At 40.3% G+C, this 12,092-nt stretch overlaps 1 protein-coding gene across 8 annotated transcripts in view; it reads left to right on the top strand.

Annotated features, from left to right (window-relative positions):
* The window catches only part of dnmt3aa (DNA (cytosine-5-)-methyltransferase 3 alpha a), a 135,378-nt gene that overhangs the window by 18,015 nt on the left and 105,271 nt on the right, over positions 1-12,092 (top strand). The window contains exon 1 of one of the 8 annotated variants that reach the window (XM_036581108.1): positions 3,929-4,004. The exons of the other annotated variants lie outside the window; for them this stretch is intronic. The gene's annotated coding sequence lies outside the window, so the exon portion shown is untranslated. Of the gene's footprint in view, positions 1-3,928; positions 4,005-12,092 lie in introns of those variants that run through there. 8 annotated transcript variants of the gene reach the window in all.

Genomic DNA, 12,092 nt, shown 5'->3' with positions numbered 1-12,092 from the left:
TGATGGACTCTCTAAAAACCCATAATTTACCTGACCAAATGTCAGGTACTTACCAATTTAGCCACCGCTCACCTCTCCGGTGCCTCTGCTTAAACAGCCTCGCTACAAAACACACAGCTGTGTCTTTCTCCTCCACACGGCTCCTCTCCGCTCACCTGTCCAGGTAATCCGACACTGAGCTCCTCACCCACCGACCTTTACTTTTAACCCTTAGAGTTCTCAGTTACTGCAGGTGATAACAAAAGCATCTTATACCTTTATATGAATTGACTCGTCACTCATTGAAACAAGCGGAGAGAAATTGTGGACAGTGCAGATTCCGAACTTCCAGTCTGTACTGCTCGCGTTTGTGAGTACATGAGGAGATATTTGATTATTGAATTGGATTTGATGATGTTATTGTAGGGTGCAGACTTATTTGGAACGTTGTGATTTTATTCTGTTTTTGGCATTGAAAGACACGAATGGCAGAAATGCAGACTATACAGAGCATAAATCTGATATCAGTGTAATTCATTATGTACATAACTATGTAATTATGCAGAATAGCACAGCAGGACAGTGATAGTCTACACACTAAACGTGGAGAATCTGTGCGAAGGGAGAGGAAAAGTGAGAACAGATGTCTTGGTGCAGACTGGGGATCAGTTGCTGTGTAAATAAGCGCATTGTCTGTGTCTGTTTTAGCACCTCAGGTCGGGGAAATTGGCTTTTTTGTGCTGGTGATGCTCCGAGGCTACCAGCAGCTGCTTTGGTGTCAGAAGTTGGCAGCCGTGCCAGTAGAAAATGAGTTAAACATGGTGACCGCGCTGCTGAACGTGTGAAATATGACGTTGGTGGAGGCAAACTGCTTAATAGTTTGATTGTTTTTTTTTTGTGCTTTGTGCTTTAACACCAGTCTGTTTCCAAGATGTGAGCAGATTTGCAAGTGAATAAATTCAGGGGCGGATTGACTGTTTCTGGGGCCCTACGCAAAAGACAGGAATGGCGCCCCCTGGATGCTCCACTGCTCTGTAAAAGTGATATCTTGGCAAGTGAACTCACCTTAAATCTAGTTGCTAGATTTGTTAGTTGCTAGGTTGCTAGTTCTTCTATTGAAATCGCAGTTTAACAGAATGCAGTTTTCAAATCACAACAGCTGCAGTTTTTTTTTAATTATCGCGTACATTATCAACAATGTTTGTCTTAAGTTTTGTGAGGGGGAATTTATAACTTATGAACTGGCTGTAGATGAGTTAGACCAATCAGAGGCATCCAAACCTCCATGTGTTGTGACATCACAACTACAGCTTACTGGCAGTCTGGCGAACTACATTCAGGGGTCGAGCCTCAAGCCAGAAACAGTCGACATTCCTGGCTCCTTGGCCAAAAAAACAGGCCTGAACATTAATTTATAGAAAATAATCGGAATTTAAATCACAGTCGCAATATTCGTCAGAAAAATCGCAGTTAGATATTTCAGCTAAATTGTTCGGCACTAATTGTGAGACTGCTGTAGACATTTCTACTTGTCTCTAGACGTTTTTTACTTAAGTAAATTTATTAATTTATTAAATTATGTCACTGTATTGGCAGATCATTTTGCTTGTTTTAAGAAAAAATGCTTTGCTTAAAACAAGCGGGAGTTACCGAGCCCTGGAGAGGACGGGGGGTGAAAATAAACATTATTTTGAAGGAATGTTTTCAATTTGTACACGTTTTCTTTTATTTGTGACCACAATTTCTTAGTTCATTCCCGTTCGTTCTCTTGTTGTCTTTTAATTGTGCTGTTTTCTTCTTAACTGTGTGCATGTTTTTTTTTATTCATGCCAAACAAAGTAAATGCAGTAGATACAGGCCATTTTATTAATCCTGTGCACAAGTAGGCAAACAGCTCCTTGAACCTATCTGATGGGTTTTGATGAGCTTAGACTGATGCAACTGATGCAACAGTGGACAGAGATGCTCATTAGTTTTGATTTTGATTTCCTTATGTGGACACTGTAGCTCCTCTTGCACAGCGGGGCGTCAGCATCAACAAGCGTTGCGTAGATTAATCTGTGCAGCTGCAGTTTGGTGGTGAAATGAAAGAAGACATTAAACTACAACCACAACTTTCACTAAATTACACTTTCAAATGAGCATATTTAACAGAGATGAAGCCACAGCGCAGCTGCTAATCCCTGTTCTTGCTCGCTGCAAAGTTAGGATTCAACCATAGATATACAAACCTAGATGACGCGTTGGGTCCAGCCAGGCATGTCAACGGCGCCACCATTTTGGGGTGGCCAACATCGCTGCTGGACTGCATTCAGTACCATCACAGAGCGGCAGTTTAAGAAAGATACTGTCCAAAATTACACTATTTCAAGAATATTGCACTCAGAAAGTGTTATAGGATTATATAACGGAGGGAACGCAGTGATCCACACTCATGTTTGTGTGATGCGTATTGTTTGTGTGATGTTTATGTAGATATGGCCGTGTGGTTGGTGAAGCACAGAGAACCTGTTGATGTGATTGTGTTTCCTCTGGTTTTATATTAAGCTTATTTCATTTAATAGTCTATTCAGGGGGTCTTAACTTTATGTAGTAGTTATTTATTTACAGTGATGGTTGTTGCTTTGTAGCTCGGTAAGTTATAGCATTCCTTAATCCGTTTAGATATTCATAATAGATTAACGTTAGCACCTTCTTACACAAAGCTGAAGTCAGCTTTTTATTTGCCACCTTCTTGTTCGAATTTTCCCATTCCACCTTAAATGGTGCATCAGCCAGCAGCTTGTTCAAATTTTCTCATTCCGCCTTAAATGGTGCATCAGCCAGCATCTTGTTCGAATTTTCCCATTCCACCTTAAATGGTGCATCAGCCAGCTTCTTGTTCGAATTTTCCCATTCCACCTTAAATGGTGCATCATCCAGCTTCTTGTTCGAATTTTCCCATTCCACCTTAAATGGTGCATCAGCCAGCTTCTTGTTCGAATTTTCCCATTCCACCTTAAATGGTGCATCAGCCAGCTTCTTGTTCGAATTTTCCCGTTCCCCCTTAAATGGTGCAGTTTCAGGCATTAGAAAGTGACTGCTGCACCATTTAAGGTGGAACAGGAAAACTCAAACAAGCTGGCGAATAGGAAGCCAACTTCAGCTTTGTCCTTCTTACTGTGTTTTGGGGGGGTTTATTTTATTGTTATGTGTATTAAGATTAGAAGTGATTCACACATTGATGGATTTGCTGATATGTGAGATTATGTTTCTACCAGAGCGCTAAACTCATTTTTTTTTAACGTCAGTTACAGACTGAATACTTTCCTGCTGGTCTGGGCGGCTAATTAGCTCGATCAGTTATTAAAGTAATAAAAACTACCAAGAGCAGCTCGTGCAGCATAGATTAACCTCAATACAAGTGAATTTGTTCACAAGCAGATCTTGACCTCTCCAACATGGCGGACCTGCAGACGTATCGCCTCAGATAGAGAACAACAGACAACGCGGCATCTAGGAATGTAAAAAATGTTTAACATCAACGTTTCAACACAAATTAAACACACACAGAAACATTCATGTGGTGTGAGGTCAGAGTGCTTTTTTCAAAACTTGTCCTTTACGAGGTCAGTCAGTGTTTAGCTCTGTGTTCCCGTTTAAAATCTACGACGCATTATCAGTTTGTAAGCGGTACTGAACTGTATAGCCTTTGGTAAGCGTCTGTGTTTATACATAATCAGAAATTCTTGGTGCTTTTCTCTGGGATCTGACCGCTTGGCTGGGCTGCTTTGGTTTTTCAGGGTCTTTGTATCAACTGGCCGCTGGTTAATAGTTAATAGTAAAGGCGCTGGTTAATAAATCAGTGACCAGCGCTTTAATAATTGATCTAGGAGGGGTCAAAAGTGTGTGGGGAGGAATCACACGTCTGTGCGAGTGTGTCCAGTTGTAAAAATGTACGTTGGGAGTGTTTGAGGGTCCTCGAGTGCGCGAAGGTGATGAGAGGTCTGCTCCGTTTAGCCTGAGCTCTGTACTCGGTCACTGTTGTGAGAAAACCTCATTGTTTTTTACATAAATTTGAAAATGCAAGATGCTCTTCACTCTTAAAAAAAATGTTCTTGAAGGGGTCTTTAGTAAAGGCAGTGGTTCTAGAGTTCTAGATAAAACCACTTCATCATAATTGGTTCTCTGAAATGGTTTTATTGATGGGGCGTGTGTTGTGTATGGTTATATGTAACACCAAAAAGGGTTCTGCTATTGTTAAAAGCTTGACATCATAACAACAGCAGAACCCTTTTTGGTGCTATAAAGCACCCTAAACACATTCTGCATCAATCTGAAGAACCAGTTTGCCATGCAAGGAACCATGTAAGCAGGCTGATGGTTCTTTGAGTGTTCATGGTTCTAAAAAGAACCGTTCTCTTTACTAAAGAACTTTAGAACCTTGAACAACCATATTTTTCGTTGCTGTCCAAAGAAGTATTTCCACAATAGTAACTTTACAGGATTTACTAATTACTAATTAATTTACTAATTACTAATTTACTAATTAATAAATAAGGATTTACTAATTCTTTACTTTCAATGTAAGTTAATGGAAAATGATTTTATTCCATGCAGTTTTGGAGCATTTCTGTTGATCCAATCACCATCAAATTTTCACAGTATGTAAAGGACATCTGCATTCAAATGATGCAGAAATGGAAATCGCAAAAAATAAAGACGGAGGATAAAAACGGATACATGTTTTCTATTGCACAGCGACGCTTTGTGTGTTTATTTTATGTGCCAATTCCGTGATGAAAGGACCAGTTGATAGAACTCCGATGACGTCACAATCGAGCTGCCACCATTTTGGTAGGCAACATCACATTTGTTCAACAGTGTATTAACTTACGTTTGAGTGAATTGCCTTTACTTTATTTGATTGGTTGCTGTAGTGATTAACAAATGAAAGCTGAAATCTAAACGGCTGAGACGTCCCGCTGCGTTACAAGCACCCCGTCCCGAATTGCATACTAGCTACTAATTAGTGTGTAAAAATAGTGCATGTATCATTAGAAGTGCACTCATTAGTGTGGTAGGTGAAGGACCGAAGTGTGTGGTTTGGGACACGGCGTTAGATCAGCCAGTGAGACGTGATCAACAACTGCTCTGCTGTGCTGCTCGTTAGCTGCTCATTAAACACCCCCAAGAGAAAGCTGGTGTTTGTTGATTAAGGAGCATTTATTGAGGTAAATTAATGTATTTATTGCATTTATTGAGGTAAATTAATGCGTTTATTGAGGTAAATTGATACATTTTTTGAGGTACATTAATGTGTTTATTAAGGTAAAGCCATGTGTTTTTTAATTAATGTATTTATTGAGGTGAATTAATGTATTTATTGAGGTACATTACTGCATTTATTGAGGTACATTACTGCATTTATTGAGGTACATTACTGCATTTATTGAGCTAAGCTGGCTTCATGTCTGCCAACTCTCATAATTCGTTCTATTTTTAAGGCACCTCAGTGTAATTGTAGCACCATTTAAGGTGGAACGGAAAATTCAAATGAGAAGCTGGTGAATAAGAAGCTGACTTGAGCTTTATAAATGTATCAGTTTACTGTTTAAGAGCTTTGGCAGCTTTGCTAGCTACTTTTATTAGTTATTGTAAAATCTCATGGATTGGAATGTTCTGAGAGGCGTCTGAAGCATCCACAAATCTTTTCACGTTTCCTGTGGTCATTCTGATCTATTTTGCTGTTTTGCTTTTGGTCTTTGTCCACCTGCAGGGCTGTGTCTGCAGTAGCGGTGATGAGTCGAGCTCGATCAGAGCACAGTCCGAGTTACAGCTCACCTACCAACATGGCAACGTGGCCTTCTTAATGACGCAATCCGATACTATGAATAGAAATGGTCAAAAATCGTGTTTGGTCACAGGCCTTTATGGAGCGAGCGTGATTTATCTGTGTGAATTATTTAGACGTCAGGAAACGAAATTGAACACGTGCATGTGTAACTGATGATATCTGCGTCGTTCTGCAGCTTTCACAGGCGGCATCAACTCACTACAATCGCCATTGTCTCTGATGTCGTCATGGTGACAACCAAGCCGACTGATCTGCTGTGTTCCAGCAGTTGTTGTCTCTGACGTGGTCATTGCGAATGATCTGCTGCGTTCCAGCAACTAGAACTTTCGGACAAACATAAAAACGATTAGTTTGTCCTCTGCTTTGTCTCGGTGATCCTGCGTCTCTGAAAACAGCACAAACTGAGTTCTGGAGATCTGAGTTTTTTTGAGAAAGTGCTCAAGTTCCAGCTTGTGGTGTGAAACTCTTAGTTCTCCTTTCGCTTTTCCGTCACTGTTTGCCTGCCAGTTTTGCACCTGAAGACGTTCAGCCTGTTTGCTTGTTTTCTCAAGGTTCAAACAAAGTGGCCAGATTCCAGTTGAACAGTAACAAATGAATAACAAATTGACATGTGCTGTCACAGCCATACAAACGCAGTCATGAGGAAAATGAACATGTCACTGCCGTTACTCACATAAAACCGCAGGACGGAAACAAACCAGCTCTTGCAGGTGCGCCTGTGTTACACCTGGTGAGTACCGTTTTCATGGGAAAACGGTTTGAATGTTTTGCTTTTCAATGCGATCAAATTGCAACATGTTTGTTGAGTATCTGCCATAACTGTACGTGTCCACTGCACAACGTAGCCAAATCCGCACCACCATTCACCACCGTTTCACTGTACAGCGGGATAGTGGGGTGGCGAGTGGCGAGAACTTGACTCACAGTGTGGTCTGGAAATGAGCGGCCAGGCAAGTGGACCTTCCATATTTGTCACTACAACTCTTTTCTTTACTCGTTGCATGATGTAGCTTAAGCCCTATTTGAGCTGGATTTGTTTACCTGGTGAGCTGCTATAATTTGACCGACTGCTGACGAGATCTGTGATTTTAGTCCAGTATGAATCTGCCAGGTCTGGTAAGTAATAATCCTCTTTTTCTTTTTTTTTTCTGCGACCTGAAGATAAGGTTAACGGCTAAAATGGAGCTTGATTTGACCCAATTCATTAATCCTCAAGATCATGGCGAGACCATTGAAATCCACATTTTTGACGATGGACGAATGACGAGGAGAATCTCGAAGGTCTCGAAGGCGCCTCTCGCAAGGCAGCACGTTTTCGGTCATGTTGGGCGTCATTATCATTTTCGCTTTCACAGCGCTTGGACCAAAAGCATCCGCTATGATTATGCACCATCGTTTGGAATTGCAGTTCATAACGGGCTTCAGCGTCACATTTTGGGGTTTATATTTGGCAGCAAGTGCCGACATAAACGTCCATGCGATTACGTTTTGATCTGAGCTGTTTGGGGTAATTTGGGGACATGACACAGATCCTTTATCCCGTATGAACCGGTCAGTCAAATCACACACAAATTACACTACCGGACGTCCACGGCTAAAACTAATCCAGCTCCAATAGGGCTTTGCTGAGAGCCAGATTTGCTAAGCATAAAAAATGTTTGGCATGTTTTTTAACATTTTAGCCCAGGGGTGTCAAACTCAACCACTAAACGGGGCCATACTCAAGAACCTCAGCAAATCTGTGGGCCAGCTGTGTTTTTATTTCATTTTTACTTAGCATTTGACCCGAACGGGCCATCGTTTATTCAAAATACGCCAAAACTGCAACAGCTACGTAGGCACTGAATACTTTTTCAAAAATAATTCTTAAAAAAATACATTTTAGGCAGTTTTTTTTAAAATGCCTGTTTGCTTGAACTAGACTCCAGGCATCTTTTCTTTGTTTGTGACCGCTGATTCATAGATTGTTGTTGGGGAAGGGGGTCAGAACACACACTATGCTGCAGTGCATGCTGGGGACTGTAGTGCATCTCAGAGCAAAACAGGCTAACAGGAATGGAAAATTAAAATCATTTTGCGGGCCGAACAGGACTGAGTCGGCCCACGGGCTTGTGTTTGACACGTGGGCTTTAGCCCATCAGACTTCATCAGTATGCATTTTAGGGTGAGGCACAGAAATTAGGGGTGGGGCTATGCAAATTAACAACCGGGAGTGATTTGCTAAGGTGAACTGACCAGAAAAATGGATGTTTTTTAAAGCCAACAAAAAGGAGACACAATAATTTGAAAATCTTTTTTTTTTTTAGTTTGTTCTTTCATGTGCAGTATACAGTTTCCCAGCAGCACTCAGTTTGGGGTGGGGTGGTAAAATGTTGGCACTGCTTTAAGCTTTAGCTCTGGAAAAAGCATTAAGCATTTCATGCGTAAGTTCCAGTACACTCATATGCAAAAGTTGGGACATTGTGTTGATTTTCTAGGTGTAAATAAGTGAACACGTCCTCTACAGAGAACACGCTTCTGCACATTTTAATGTTTTTAACAGTTTTATTTGCTGACTTTAACACTTTGGGTGAAAACAAACATGAAACATAGCTTGTGCATAAGCACATTTTGCATGTTATGCTTTATATTTTAAACTGGAAACACAAACATTTGCAGAAAAATGCCAAGTTTGCTCTTATTTTTACTTAGAAAATCAGCATGACATATAAGGTGACCAGGAACGGGCAAACATATGCATACTTCAGTGTCGTTCCTGCTGTTTTTGGGCATCTCCGCGGATTGAAACTGTGTTTTTATTGCAGTAATGTCTCCGATGGACCTGCTGAACTTTGGCAGCGTTTGGCCTGTGGTGTAGTATTTATGGCCGTTGTCAAGCAGTGTTTTATTTGGCACAGATAAGGCCTATTGTAACCTGAGCTTAATCTGAGCACACATGTGCACATGTTTACACCTGTGTACACACGTAGTGAGCGTACTCTCATCTTAGTACGGTCACCTCACGCGAATAGCAGAATCCGAAAAAAATGACTTCTTCACTCAGTCGGAGCCAAATCCGCTTTCGCAAATGATTTTTGAGAAGGCTTTTTCTTTAAACCGCACTCAAAACCAGGCTTGGCCTGGAGTCGTGCCGTTAAAGATGTTTATTTTAGTGAGAGTGAGCAGTGTTGCCTTTGGCTCGGTGGAGGCCTCTCGTACCGTTTGTCTTTACCAAACACCCAGCTGGAGCGCGTTTGAGCATCACTGGTCTTACTTACTGCTGTCCAGCAAAACAAAGAGACGAAGACAAATAGAAGTTTAGACCATGGATTAGTAAACCAGTTGAGAACATAGGCAGTAGTGAATTATAATCTCGACAGTGATTATTATTCAGTAAATCCTATGAATTATTAGTTCATATTTACACTGACCAGGCATAACATTATGAGCACTGCTGTGTCTGATCCACTCAGACCAGCGCAGCACACACTAACACACCACCACCACGTCAGTGTCACTGCAGTGCTGAGAAGGATCCACCACCCAAATAGTACCTGCTCTGTGAGGGTCCATGGGGGTCCTGACCACTGAAGAACAGGGTGCAGAGAAACAGATGGACTACAGTCTGTAACTGTAGAACTACAAAGTGCACCTATATAGTAAGTGGAGCTGATAAAATGGACAATGAGCGTCGAAACAAGGAGGTGGTCATAATGTTACGCCTGATCGGTGTAAATTATTCAGTAACTACTATAAACTGTTCAGTAACTACCACACAGTATTCAGTAACTGCTATGAATTATTCATCTTCTGCTGTGAAACTAATGCGTAAGTTCTGTAGTTATGAGACAGAGGAGCCGAAGTGTGGACCCACATGGAGTGTAAAGGGTCAGCAGACAGCTTGATAAATGGACAAGTAGATGTTAGTGTGTGTGTTTGTTGTTGTTGTTATTCAAAAGCCTCTTGCCTGTCAGTTAAAGTGGTTTCTGCTTCCTCTAATGAAAACAGAAGTGTTCTGGCTAATGTGTAGCTGCTACCATTCATTGTGGAGACCATGTGACCGTGTTTTGGTCCAGAGCTGAACTGGAATGACTTACAAGTTCGCTCCATGCCAACTAGCCGTCATTTCAGACGCACCCTCGGAGTTACAGCCACTGCTGTGTCCTGAGTGAGCGCGAGTGTGTCTTGTTGTGTTACTGCTGAGGCAATACTGCTGCACTGCTGGTGTGCGAGTGTGTGTAGGTGTGTAAATATGCTCTCTGAGACACTGTAAGCGCAGAGACCGAGAGCGAGAGAATAGAGGCTGCAGAGAGACGAGAGGACGTTGAACACAGAGGGGGGGGCGAGAGAGAGACACAGAGAGAGACAGAGAGGGTGGTGACGAAGGCCGCAATAGTGGCCCGATCCACCAGGGAACTTCCTCCTCCCTCGCTCTGCACAGTCTGGTTGCTTGGCAACAAGAGCTGCCCAAAATAACCCGACATGACAGAAATAGTCCAGAGACGACAGCCGGCTAACGAGACAAAAACCTCACTCACCCAAAGCTGCTATTCCCCCACCATACTGCAGCACATTACTACACTAATACACTCACTGACCCACAGCTACGATACAGTACTGTACTGTTACAGGAGTGTGGTTACTCACCCAGTCCTACAGTGTCCCCATTGGTCACTACTGTGGCTAACATACTAACAGCTTTCGACTGAAAACTGCTGTGTTAATTAGTCATCAAAACCCACTGTACTGTGTACTATGGTTACTCACACAAACACTACTAATACAAATGCTACTAATATAGTTACAAACCCACTATAATAATATGGTTATAAGCCCACTATACCGACTGTACTAGTATAGTTATAAGTCCGCTATACCTACAATAATAATATAGTTATAAGCCCACTATATGTACTGTACTAATATAGTTACAAATCATCTATACCTTCTATAATAACATAGTTATAAGCTAGTTATACCTACTATAATAATATAGTTATAAGCCCACTATACTACTATAATGATAGTTATACCTACTGTACTAATATAGTTATAAACCTACCATACCTACTATACTAATACAGTTACAAACCCACTATACCTACTTTAATAATATAGTTATAAGGCCACTATACCTACTATAATAATATAGTTATAAGCCTGCTATACCTATTGTACTAATATAGTTACAAACCCGCTATACCTACCGTAATAATAGTTATAAGCTGCTATACCTACTATAATATAAAAGGTATAAACCCGCTATACCTACTGTACTAACATAGTTACAAACCCACTATACCTACTGTAATAATACAGTTATGAGCCCACCGTACCTACTGTACTAATATAGTTACAAAACCCACTATACCAACTAAAATAATATAGCTATAAACCCACTATGCCTACTATAATAATATAGTTAAAACTACTCTACTTACATAGTTACAAACTCGCTATACCTACTATAATAATATGGTTATAAGCCTGCTATACCTACTGTACTGATATAGTTGCAAACTTGATATACCTACCACAATAATATAGTTATAAGCCCACTATACCAACTGTACTAGTATAGCTACAAACCTGCTATACCTACCATACTAAAATAGTTATAAACCTGCCATACCTACTGTACTAATATAGTTCCAAACCCACTACACCTACTACAATAATATTTATAAGCCTGCTATACCTACTGTACTAATATAGTTACAAACCAGCTCTATATACTGTCCTAATATAGCTACAAATTGTCTATACCTACTATAATATAGTTACAAACCAGCTATACCTACTATAATAATATAGTTATAAGCCTGTTAAAACTCCTGTACTAATATAGTTACAAATCCACTATACCTACTATAATAATATAGTTATAAGCCCACTATATCTACAGTACTAATATAGTTATAAGCCTGTTAAAACTCCTGTACTAATATAGTTACAAATCCACTATACCTACTATAATAATATAGTTATATGCCCACTATATCTACAGTACTAATATAGTTATAAGCCCACTATACCTACTATATTAATATAGCTATAAATCCAGTTTACCTACTATTACAATATAGTTACAAGCTTGCTATGCTTATTATAATAATGTAGTCACAAATGCACTATAATAATATAATTACTAGCCTGCTGTAACTATTATACTAATATAGTTAGAAACCTGCTTTACCTACCGTACTAATATAGTTACAAACTTACTATGCTTATAATACTATATTCTCAAATCCACTATATCTACTATAACGGTATAGTTATAAGCCTGCTATACCCA

This window comes from Colossoma macropomum, unplaced genomic scaffold, assembly GCF_904425465.1.
Source record: "Colossoma macropomum unplaced genomic scaffold, Colossoma_macropomum, whole genome shotgun sequence".
NCBI classification, from domain to species: Eukaryota; Metazoa; Chordata; class Actinopteri; order Characiformes; family Serrasalmidae; genus Colossoma; species Colossoma macropomum.
Note: the sequence above shows the minus strand (reverse complement) of the source record. Positions and strands in the feature narration are given on the sequence as shown.